This window comes from Oryzias latipes, chromosome 22, assembly GCF_002234675.1.
Source record: "Oryzias latipes chromosome 22, ASM223467v1".
NCBI classification, from domain to species: Eukaryota; Metazoa; Chordata; class Actinopteri; order Beloniformes; family Adrianichthyidae; genus Oryzias; species Oryzias latipes.
In genome coordinates, this window is record NC_019880.2 from 20021 (window position 1) to 31372 (window position 11352).

Sequence of the window (11352 nt, forward strand, 5' to 3'; positions counted from 1 at the left end):
CAAATTCTCTGAATACAGCTGGGCAGAGAACACAGGTCGATGGGTCGGAGGAAGGTAGAGTAATGCCAGCCCTTATATTTGATACCTTATTGTTAAAAAACTGTAAGAACATATTGCACAGGTCAGTGGAAGCTTCTAAGGACCCCGCCTGTGGAGGATTAAGAACAGAGTCTATCATTTTAAAAAGCACCCGTGGGTTATGCTGATTAAGAACAATAATATTAGCCAGGTACTCTTGTTTAGCAAGTTTTACAGTACCCTGGTAAAAATGCCAACAATTCTTCAAGAGCACCTGCAGAGCTGTGTGTCTGAAACCCTGATAAGCAACACAGGAGCCCCTCAAGGAACCGTGCTGTCCCCCTTCCTATTCACCACCCACACAGCCGACTTCCAGTACCACTCTGAGCTCTGTCACCTCCAGAAGTACTCTGATGACACAGCTGTAGTGTGTGATAGATGTACGGGAAGAGGAGTAATGGAGCCTTGTGGAGCGTTTCGTCAGGTGGTCTGGGGAAAATTACCTGCAGCTAAACGTCGCCAAGACTAAAGAGATGGTGATTGACTTTAGCAGGAGAAAGTCTCCGCCCTTCACAGTCTGTATCGGTGGGACGGACGTGGAAATTGTCTCGTCCTACAAGTTCCTGGGTGTACATCTAGACGATAAACTGGACTGGTCCACAAACACTGAGGCGGTCTACAAGAAGGGCACGAAAAGACTTTACTTCCAGAGGAGACTCAGGTCCTTCAATGTTTGCAGTAGGATGCTCCTCATGTCCTTCCAGCCTGTCATGGCGAGCACCATCTTCTTTGCTGCAGTGTGCTGGGGTGCTGGTATCAAAGCAAAGGACGCCAACAGACTGAACAAACTCATTAGAAAAGCAGGGTCTGTTATTGGCTTCAAGCCTGCCAATCTGGAAGAGGCAGTGGGGGACAGACTACTGGCTAAACTGGGGACCATCATGGACAATCCCTCCCACCCCCTCTTCAGGGAGGTGGAAAACCTGAGAAGCAGTTTCAGCGGCAGACTTATACACCCCCGCTGTGCCAGAGAACGATACAGGAAGTCATTCCTGCCAACAGCCATTAGACTCCACAATTCATCTGGCAGACTTGGATGTAGACAAGAATTCTAGAGTTACAGACTGTACAGTTATTCTATTATTATTTTATTCAAATTTTTCCTCTTTTCTTCCCTGTATATTTTGTGTCTGTGTATGTCTTTATCCCCCTATTTCCTTAGTGTTGGTACTGCAACTAAAGTTCCCTTCGGGGATCAATAAAGTTGTTCTTGAATCTTGAATTTATTTAAAAATTAGACTTAAGGGCAGGCAAAGAAATAATTTATGGAGGCTGAACACAGGAATTTTAAACAATAAAACAGTGACCAAACAAATTAAAATAGATATACAAAATTATTTTGAATTAAACAATAATGAGGAATCAAATCCAGCTATTATTTGGGATGCACTGAAAGCAGTATTATGAGGGAGATTTATTGCAATTGGAAGTCAGATGAAAAACATATTGTGAAACAATATGAGACACTTACCTCAGACCTGAGAAGAATGGAACAAGCCTTTAAAGACAACGCAAACCAAACAACAAGACAGCTAATCAGTGAAACAAAAAAGAAGATTAATGACTTACTTCAATACGAGACCGACACAAGAATAAGATACTTACAATAGAACTATTATGACTCAGGCCCCAAAGCCACAAGGCTGTCAGCTCGACGAATACGGGAAAGACAAGTGGAACTAAACATTAATAAAATACGAGACCCAAAAACAAATCAACTAAAATATAATCCAGAAGAAATTGAGAATATATTTAGGGACTATTATGAGGACTTATACACTGAGCCAATGACTGCAAAACAAGAGGAGACGCAAACCTTACTAGACTCATTAGACCTACCTTCAATAGGAACGAAACAAAACGATCGCATGACAGCCGAAATTTCCACGGAAGAAATTAAAAAAGCAATTGGCAAGCTGAAATCAAACAAGGCACCTGGGAGTGATGGCTTTCCATCAGAATGGTATAAAGAATTCGAAGAAATAATTATCCCACTGCTTCACTCAACTTTCAATTGGATTTTATCAAGTGGACAAACTCCACCCTCCTGGAAGGAGGCAGTCATTACAGTACTTCCTAAGCCATTAAAGGACAAGGAATATTGTCAAAACTACAGACCAATTTCTATCTTAAATGTTGACTATAAAATATACACCTCTATAATTTCAAATAGACTCCAATCATTTATATCAAACTTAATAGATGAGGACCAAACCGGATTCGTCAAAGGCAGGCAAACACATGATAATATAAAGAGAACACTTCAAATCATAAACAGGATACATAAAAAAAATATCAGCTGCTTTAATAAGTTTAGATGCCGAAAGGGCATTTGATAGAGTCAATTGGGAATTTCTATATTTAACATTGGAGAAAATTGGATTCAGTGAAAAGTCAATTAAGTGTATCAGTTCTCTCTACTACAAACCAACAGGTAGAATCAAAATTAATGGCTCCCTCACAAATAGATTCAGTCTCGGTAGGGGGACCAGACAGGGCTGTTGCCTTAGCCCTGTTCTCTTTGCTCTTTATATCAAGCCATTAGCCCAAATGGTGAGACAAGACACAAGGATAACAGGAATAAACATCGGTGGACAGGAACATATTATAGGCCTGTTCGTGGATGACGTTATGGTCTATTTATTAGGTCCAGTCAAATCATTTGGTAATTTGATGAAGATTTTTCATAGATTTGGTCAAAGCTCAGGATACAAAATAAACATAAATAAAACTCAGATACTCATGTTTAATTGCGTTGCAAATTAAGGTTTAAAGGAATGGAAGATAAAATGGGATGCCAAATCACTTGAGTACTTGGGGGTGAATATACCTAAAGACCCAGCAAAACTATATCAGAATAACTATTGTAGACGCCTTAATGCCAGAGATGACCATTTGGCATTCAGTGTGTTATTCAGTTTACAGCCAGTAGGGGGAGCCGGGGTTTCACTCTGTGGTTCACTGGTGGTCACGCAGCAGATGCATGTCAGTCTCAATTTTGGAATGGAGTCAAACAGTTTTTTGACCTCGCTAAGTTCGTCTCGTTAATTTGCATATTTTCTTTATATTTATTCAGTTTTCCCTTAAGTTCACTGTGGATTATTGTTCACTTTCAACCTGAAGAAAAGGAATTAAAGATTTTTCTCTTTTACTTTTGGACTGTGGATTTTTATTGGATTGTTGGATAACGAGGAGAGCTGCAGGAACGTCAAAACTGAGGACTTAACACTGGAACTATACAACTATGAATGTACAAATATCAATATCAGAAAAGATATAGAAAGATGGTCCACAACCACGCTAGGATTAAGTGAAAGAATAAATGTTATAAAAATGAATATACTACCACGCCTCCTTTACCTCTTTTTTTTTTTTTTTTTTGTTTTTTTTTTTTTTTCAACTTGTCCTGTCCAACAGCTAGGCAGACAGATGAGAGCTGAGGGCCTCTTGGGTTGGACATATTTTACTTTAACAAGAGGGGTTATTAATCTTCAGACAAACCAAAGGTATGTCTGAATAAACCCCTTTTGTAATTGAGGCCAAACTTTATTAATTTCAAACATGTCTGAGAATCTTTGGTGTTGGACCGGACGGAAAAGGAAAGAGGGGAAGAAGAGAGAGGGACGTTAGAGAGAGGGGGGGTAGGGGGTGATAATAGGAGGGGAAGGGGGATAAGACCATGAAGCAGCATAAAGCAGCAAGTTTACTGGTTGTTAATCATTATGGTAAGGTTCAAATGAAAAAAAAAAACAACAAAAAAAAAAAAGGGCGGAGCCTGTCCACACACACACTCAAAAGTTATAAACACACCTGTTAGTTGCAAAAATGTCCACCTGTCGACATGTACACAAAACAGATAGTGTTCACACGCATACTTATGCCTTAAAACCAACTAGTGTGAAATATTTCAGTCATTCAATCATGTAAACTGTTAGTGCAAAGGTGAGCTAACACCTGTGCTCAGGTGAGTGTTTATGTTCTTCTAAAATGGATGGTGGAACGTGAAAAGAAGGAGGGAGAGTGCCCAGCCATCCCCACCCCAAGACCCCCACCGCACCAGCAGCGGCAGCCGGAATCCCCCCAACGCCACACGGGAACCGGCAGGGAACAACCGCCGCCCGGGCGACCAAGCCCGCCACCCAGGCCAGGGCCAGCAGGGCCGCCGCAAGGCCCCAGAGCCAGAGAGCAGGGAGGCACGGAGGGAAAGAGGGCGCCGCCCCAGCCCAACCAGGAGAGCAGCCCCCCCGCCGCGCCGGGAGAACCCAACGCAGGGCCCCACCGGAGAAGGACGCCCACAGCCCCAGACGAGCACCCCACCACCACCCAGGAGTTCCGGGCATCCCCCCGCCCCAACCCCAGGTACGAGCCAGGACCCCCCAAGGGAGACCCACTCCGCACTCCAGGCAGCCATCCGCCCGGCCCACGGTTGGTCCAGGGAGGAGCGAGGCAGGGGCCCGCCGCCCCCGCCCAGAAGGGGGGAACGCCGGGGAAAAAAGAGGGCCCACAAGGGGTGTTGTAAATATGGCCCGACCAGGCTCGGCCACAGTTGGAAATTTGGCGGGGCCCAGCACTCAGGAGCAAGGACCAGAACCCACCCCCCAGGGACACGAACACCCCCGGCTCAGATGTAATGTGAACCCCCCCACCGCGCGGAGAGAGCACCGCCGGGCCCAGGAGGCCAGCACCCCGGGGACACAGCCGCCGTTGCAAAGGGGCCCGTACCCCCCACCAGGGAAGAGGCAGGGGACAGATGGTCCTAGGTCCCACCTTCCTTGCAAAATGTGTGTGCGTGTATGTGTGTTTGAGAGAGTGTGTGTGTGCATGTGTGTGTGTTTATGTTGGGATGTATATATTGAGGGGGGAGGGGTGTTTGTACTAAGGGGGGTGCGGTTAAAATTGGCGGGTAGGGCACTAAGGGGACGTCTCCTGATTACTCACAGTGACGTCCCCTCAACCTCCCCACCAAGGGGCCCTAAATGTCTAAGGTGCGGTTAAAATTGGCGGGTAGGGTGCTAGGAGGACATCCGCTGCTTGCTGGCAGTGATGTCCAAGCACCCCCCCTACCAAGGGCCCTACATGTCTAAGGTGCAAATAAAACCGAAAGAGGGGGGGCCCACTCCATACGGCAACCACAGGAGGGGGGTCACTGCCTAGTAAACCCCCCCCCCAAGGCTCATCGCAGGCTAAGCCCCCCACCCCCTCACCCTATTATGAGGTTATATGAGGAAGGGGGTAAGTTGGGGACAGATGATAGACTGTCCCCCGGTGGTCAAACAGCCGTCCCCCGCCCCCCCCCCAGCAAGGGGGCCAGGCCCACCCAGCCCCGGGGCCCCACCCCCGGAGGCGCAGACACCCCAGGCCCAGCACCACCACCCCCACACAGAGAGAGGGGAGCCAGAAAGCGCCGGCCCCCCCCGGAGCAAGCCCAGGCCCCCACCCCCAAACGCCGGCCCTAGAAGAGCTCTGGTCAGGCCTCGACGGGACCGAGGCAGCCAACCGGCCGGGGAAACCGCCGATGGCCTCAGCGGAGACCCCGACCCGTCAACCCCCCCTGCCCCGTACCAATAGTGCCCCCCCCCCCTCCCCCAGAATGCCCCCCCACAGGACAGGGCCGACAAGACCCCCACCCCACCCCACCCCCAGACCCCGCAGCCGAAGCGGATGACACCCAGAGCGACCGGGGGCCCCAAGAGGGTTGTCCCGTCCCGCCCCAGAGCCAGGGAAGGGCCGATCCCAGCCCCAGGTGTAGACGGGAAGCCCATCCAGCGCCGCTGGCCCCCCCCCCCCGAGCAGCGCCCCCCGCCAACCCCCCCCAGCACAGGCAAAGGGACCACCCCCCCAAGCCAAGCCAGACCACCACCCCACCCCCCACCCCGCACCCCCACACCCAAGCCCAGAGGACCACGCAGCGCCCCAGGCCGCCCCACCCAGGCGCCGGACCCGACCCCCCGACCAACGGAGCCCCCACCACCCCCGGCCAGGCACCGGAGGCCCCGACCCCCACCCCGGCCCACGGCAGAAGGGCAAGGAGCAGCGACGACCATGCCCCCCCCACCCCCTAAGTCACGGAGTTAGCTATGGGAGACCAGAGAGACCGAATTCTTTCAAAGTTACTTGAACTTTGGGCTGACATTTTTTCCAAGCTGATATGATCAAGCAGCAGATTTCTGTGTTGACTTATATTTATATTTTTTTTGCTTTTCCAATTTATTAAAATAGTTTTTTTAGCAATGCAAAGAGTTATGAAAATGATAGATGCTAATCCTCCTTCTACATCGATGGCACTCATGTCACCAAGCACACAAAGTGACGGTGAAGCTGTGATTGAAACCTTAAGCCAGACTGATAGATCGGCACATACCTGCTGCCAGAGAGCCTGGACAGGCGTGCAGAACCATAGTGCATGCATGTAATTGTCGGGTAGATTACTGTCACAGTGCTGACAAATGTCTGAGTTACTGAGACCCATCTTGAACATCCTCTGTCCAGTGTAGTAAATTCTGTGAAGAGTTTTGAAATGGATTAGCTGCAGATTTGGATTTTTTGTCATTTTAAAGGTGTTTAGACAAAGTTCTGACCAGAAGCTTTCATCTGTGCTGAAGCTCAAATCCGCATCCCATTTTGTTGTCGGAAGTGAAATATTGTTATCTAAATTACATAAAAGTTTGTATATTTTGGAGAGAGTTTTATTCATTGAGAAATTGATCAGAGTGGTAACTACATCTGGTAGCTTTAAATCGTTGTCTCTGTATTTAAACTTTTTAGTAATAATTGATTTAAGTTGCTGATATTCCAAGAAGTTATATATTCCGTGTTTGTCTTGAAGTTCCTGGGGAGTTATGAATCTTCTATTAATAATTATGTGCTCTAGTTGTTTTATGCCCCCTGCTTGCCAAGCTGGGAAGTGGATAATTTTTTTGTTTATGAGGATGTCTGGGTTGTTCCAGATGGGTGTCATTTTGCACAGTTGAATTGATGATTTTGATATTTTGAGAAATTCCCACCAGGCTGTTAAAGTGGCATTTATATTAATACTTTTGAAACAATCCTGTCTTTTAACTATTTGACTAATAAATGGAAGATCTGACAGGTTGATCTTTCCACATAACGCCTGTTCCAAGTCTAACCATGAGTTGGTTTCTGGATTATTTTTTAACCATTTTAAGATGTATTGTAATCTATTTGCAAGAAAGTAGTTGTGGAAGTTAGGTAATTCTAATCCTCCACAGCTTTTTGCAGATTTTAAAGTTTTTAGACTAATTCTTGCAGGTTTATTGTTCCATAGAAAGCTTGATATGGATGAGTCTAATGTTTTGAACCATTTTAATGGCGGTTGTGTGGGAATCATTGAGAAGAGATAATTAACTTTGGGTAAGATTTTCATTTTTACCGTGGCTACCTTGCCCATAAGGGACAAAGGCAGGTTGGTCCAGCGTGTTAGATCGTCCTGTATGTTTTTCAGTAATGGGGTGTAGTTTAGCAGCACCAGTTCTGATATTTTGGGGGAAAAATAAATACCTAGATATTTTATATTGCCTGATTTAACTGGTATTGTGAGTCCTTGCTCCGCATTACTGTTCAGTGGTAATAAAACAGATTTATTCCAATTAATGGAATAGTCTGATATAGAAGAGAATTCATTAATGATTGTTGCCGTTTCATTTACAGAATGTATATTACTTAAAAACAGTAATATGTCATCTGCATAGAGACTAATTTTATGATGGCTGTGTTTGGTTTTAATTCCTTTAATACTCTCATTCTGTCTTATTGCTGCAGCTAGAGGCTCGATAAATATTGCAAAAAGAGAGGGGGAGAGTGGGCAACCCTGTCTAGTTCCTCTTCCAAGAAAAAACCTGTTGGAAGTCTGTTTATTAGTTCTAACTGATGCATTGGGGTTGTGATATAATATTTTGATCCAATTGATGAATGATTCTCCAAACCCAAACTTATGGAGGGCAGCAATGAGGAACTTCCAGTTTACTCTATCAAAGGCTTTTTCAGCATCCAGTGATAGTATAGTCATTTCCTGGTTTTTGATGGTGGCAAAGTCTATTATGTTAACGAGTCTGCGGACATTGTCATCCGAGTGTCTGCCTTTGATGAATCCAGTTTGATCAAAGTCAATTATGTGAGGAGTGACTTTTTCTATTCTCTGTGCTAGTGCTTTGCAGATAATTTTTACATCTGCATTAATTAAAGAAATGGGGCGATAGCTTGAAGGACTCGTGGGGTCTTTGTCTGGTTTTAGAAGAAGGATAATGTTGGCAGAGTTCATGTTAGGTGGTAGAGATTGGCTTTCATTGATAAATTTTACCGTTTTATAAAACGTTGGTGCCAGTTGTTCCCAGAATTCCTTATAAAACTCTGCAGGAAAGCCGTCAGGCCCTGGTGCTTTACCATTAGGCATAAGTGACAGAGCTTCATGAAGCTCAGACAACGAGAGCGGAGAGTCTAAATTTGTGATTTGATCTTCGTTTAACTTGGGCAGGTTTATATTGTTGAGAAATGAGTTGATGCTTTGTTCTGATGGATTGATCTGTGGAGTGTATAAGTTTTGATAAAAGTCTTTAAACGCATTATTAATTTTTACCGGGTCATGGGTGACATTCCCTGTTTGGTCCATAATCGAAGTGATTGTTGATTTTTCTTTATTAATTTTAAGCTGATTAGCTAGAAATTTGCCAGATTTATTTGAGTTTTCATATCTTTCCAGTCGAAGCCTTTGTATCTGGAATTGTGTTTGTTTATTGATGATGTCATTTAACTGCAGCTTTAAATTTTTCAGGTCCCCCAGTATGTGTTCCTGTGCAGAAGCAGCATAAGCAGTCTCCAGAGTTTTTATTTTATTTCCTAATTCTAATAAATCTGCTTTCTCCTTGCGTTTTTTATGCGTTGAATAAGAGATGATTTTCCCTCTCATGACTGCTTTTGCTGCTTCCCAAAGAATACTTGGTGATATTTCAGAAGTATCGTTGAATTCTAAGAAGGTTGCCCACTCTTTTTTAAAGAATTCAATAAATTCCTGGTCTTTTAACAGAGACGTATTAAACCTCCAGGTTGAACCCGAGGGTCTGGGTACTTCCCTTGAAATAGTAACAGAAACTGGTGCATGGTCACTGATAATAATTGGATGAATGTTGGAACTTTTAATTTCTTTCAAAAGGGAGTTACTGACTAATAAATAATCTAAACGAGATTGTGAATGGTGAACTGGAGAAAAAAAGGTGAACCCCTTAGTGCTTGGATGACATGAGCGCCAAGCGTCGCAGAGACCCAGATCATTCATGTACTGCTTTAGAATACTTGCAGACTGCCATGTACGCTGGTTTGCTGCTGTGCTGAGTCTGTCAAGTTCAGGGTCCAAAACAAGGTTGACGTCTCCTCCTATAATGATTGTGGAGTCAGAGTGAACTGAGAGTGAGGTGAAGAATCTGTGAAAGAAGGAAGAGTCGTCAAAATTAGGACCATAGATGCTGGCGATGCAAAAGTCTTTATTCTGAATGGATATATTAATGATTACAAATCTGCCTTCTGGGTCAGTAACTGTATCCTTATGAGTAAATGTAACATTTTTATTAATCAAAACTGCAACCCCTCTTTGTTTGGAGTTGAAACTGGCAGAATACATAGCTGGATACTGGGAACAGCACAGGAGTTGACCAGCTGATAAAGATAAATGGGTCTCCTGCAGCAGAGCTATATCTGCTTTAAGATCATCCAGGTGATTTAACACTTTCAATCTCTTTGGCCCAGAACCAAGTCCACGCACATTCCAGCTAACGATGTTAAGACTGTTCATAGCTGTTCTAACCGGGAGAGTGCAAGGCTAAATAGTGCGTGTGCCCGTCCGTGTGCGCGTGCCCGCTGTGCGTACCTGCTACACTGACAAGCGCTATGCGTTGTGGGTGAACGTGTCTTGGCTGTGAGCTGCATGTTGCGTGCGTCCTGTGTGAGCCTAAGTGAGGTTTTTGCAGTTTATCAACGTGTGTGTGCGGGATCGCGTGTGCATGCTCTTATGCGCGCTAGTATGCGCGCGCGCCCGTTCCGTGCATAAATAAATACTCACCGTGGTTGCGTTGACTTTACCTGATTCACATATGAGGACATGGGAAGGGGGGGGGACAAGAGAAAAGAGAGAGGGAAAGAGAAAGAACAAAAAACAAAAACAACGAAACAACAACAGAAACATGAATGTGAGAGAAAGAAAAAACACTTTTCCTGAGAGGTGTGGATTATTGATGATCCGATTATTTCCTAGTTAAATAAGTTTGCGGGTTTCTTCTGGGCAGCGCAGATGTCAGTGCGCCTCTGAAAGCCTTCAGCACAGCCAGGGTGTTACCTCTGGGTCCCGGAACAGCTTGCCGTTCACAAAAAGTTTATCAACGGCAACCACCGCACGGGCTCCAGCAGACAGGTGCTTCCTCCTCAGCGGGAAGAGGATTTTCCGACGGCGGAGGATCTCGCCTGGAAACTGATCATTCACGCTATAATGTGTGTCTTTCAGCTCGCGCCCTCTGCTTTTTACCTGCATCTTTTGTTTATAATGTTCAAATTTAGCAACAATAGGACGGGGACGCTGATTGTCCGGCCTTTTTCCTCCGAGCCGGTGAACCCTGTGGAAGGAGATCTTCTGGACTTCTTCCTTGGGGAGTTTCAGGTGGACCTCTATAAAGGACTTAACAATGTTCTCCGGGACTTCCCCTGCCTCTTCTGGAATCCCTGCGAACACTAGATTGTCCCTCATGCTCCTCGCCTGAAGATCCAGGAGGGTTTCCTTGATGGATCGGTTTTCCTCAGAGAGACGGGCGGTGTCGTGGCCCAAGGTCTTCACGGTCTCTCTGAGGGCCTGGTTCTCCGCTGCGAGCTCCTGCACCTGCTGTTGGCTGAACTCCAGAGACTCTCGCAGACCTTGGAATTCCTTATGGAGGATCTCCAGCAGATTTAAACGGCAATCAAGGCTGGAGAGCCTTTTATCAATTGAATCCAGGATATCACTCATGTTGCTGCCTGGGGAGGAGGCAGCCCCCGTCTTCGGGACGGTTGCGTTTGGTGGACGGAGTGGCGGTGTTGGATTTCTTCATGAGGCAGGTATTGAAACACTCGTCGATGTAATTCTCCAGATCCTCCAGGTCCTCCAGGTCATCCAGGCTGGCAAATGCTTGACAAACTTTTTCAGATTTTTATTTTTTAAACTTTCTGGATTATTTAAATATGGCGGTGTAATTAAATAAATCAAAAATGTTTGTTCACAACTTACGCGCCGCCAAGTAA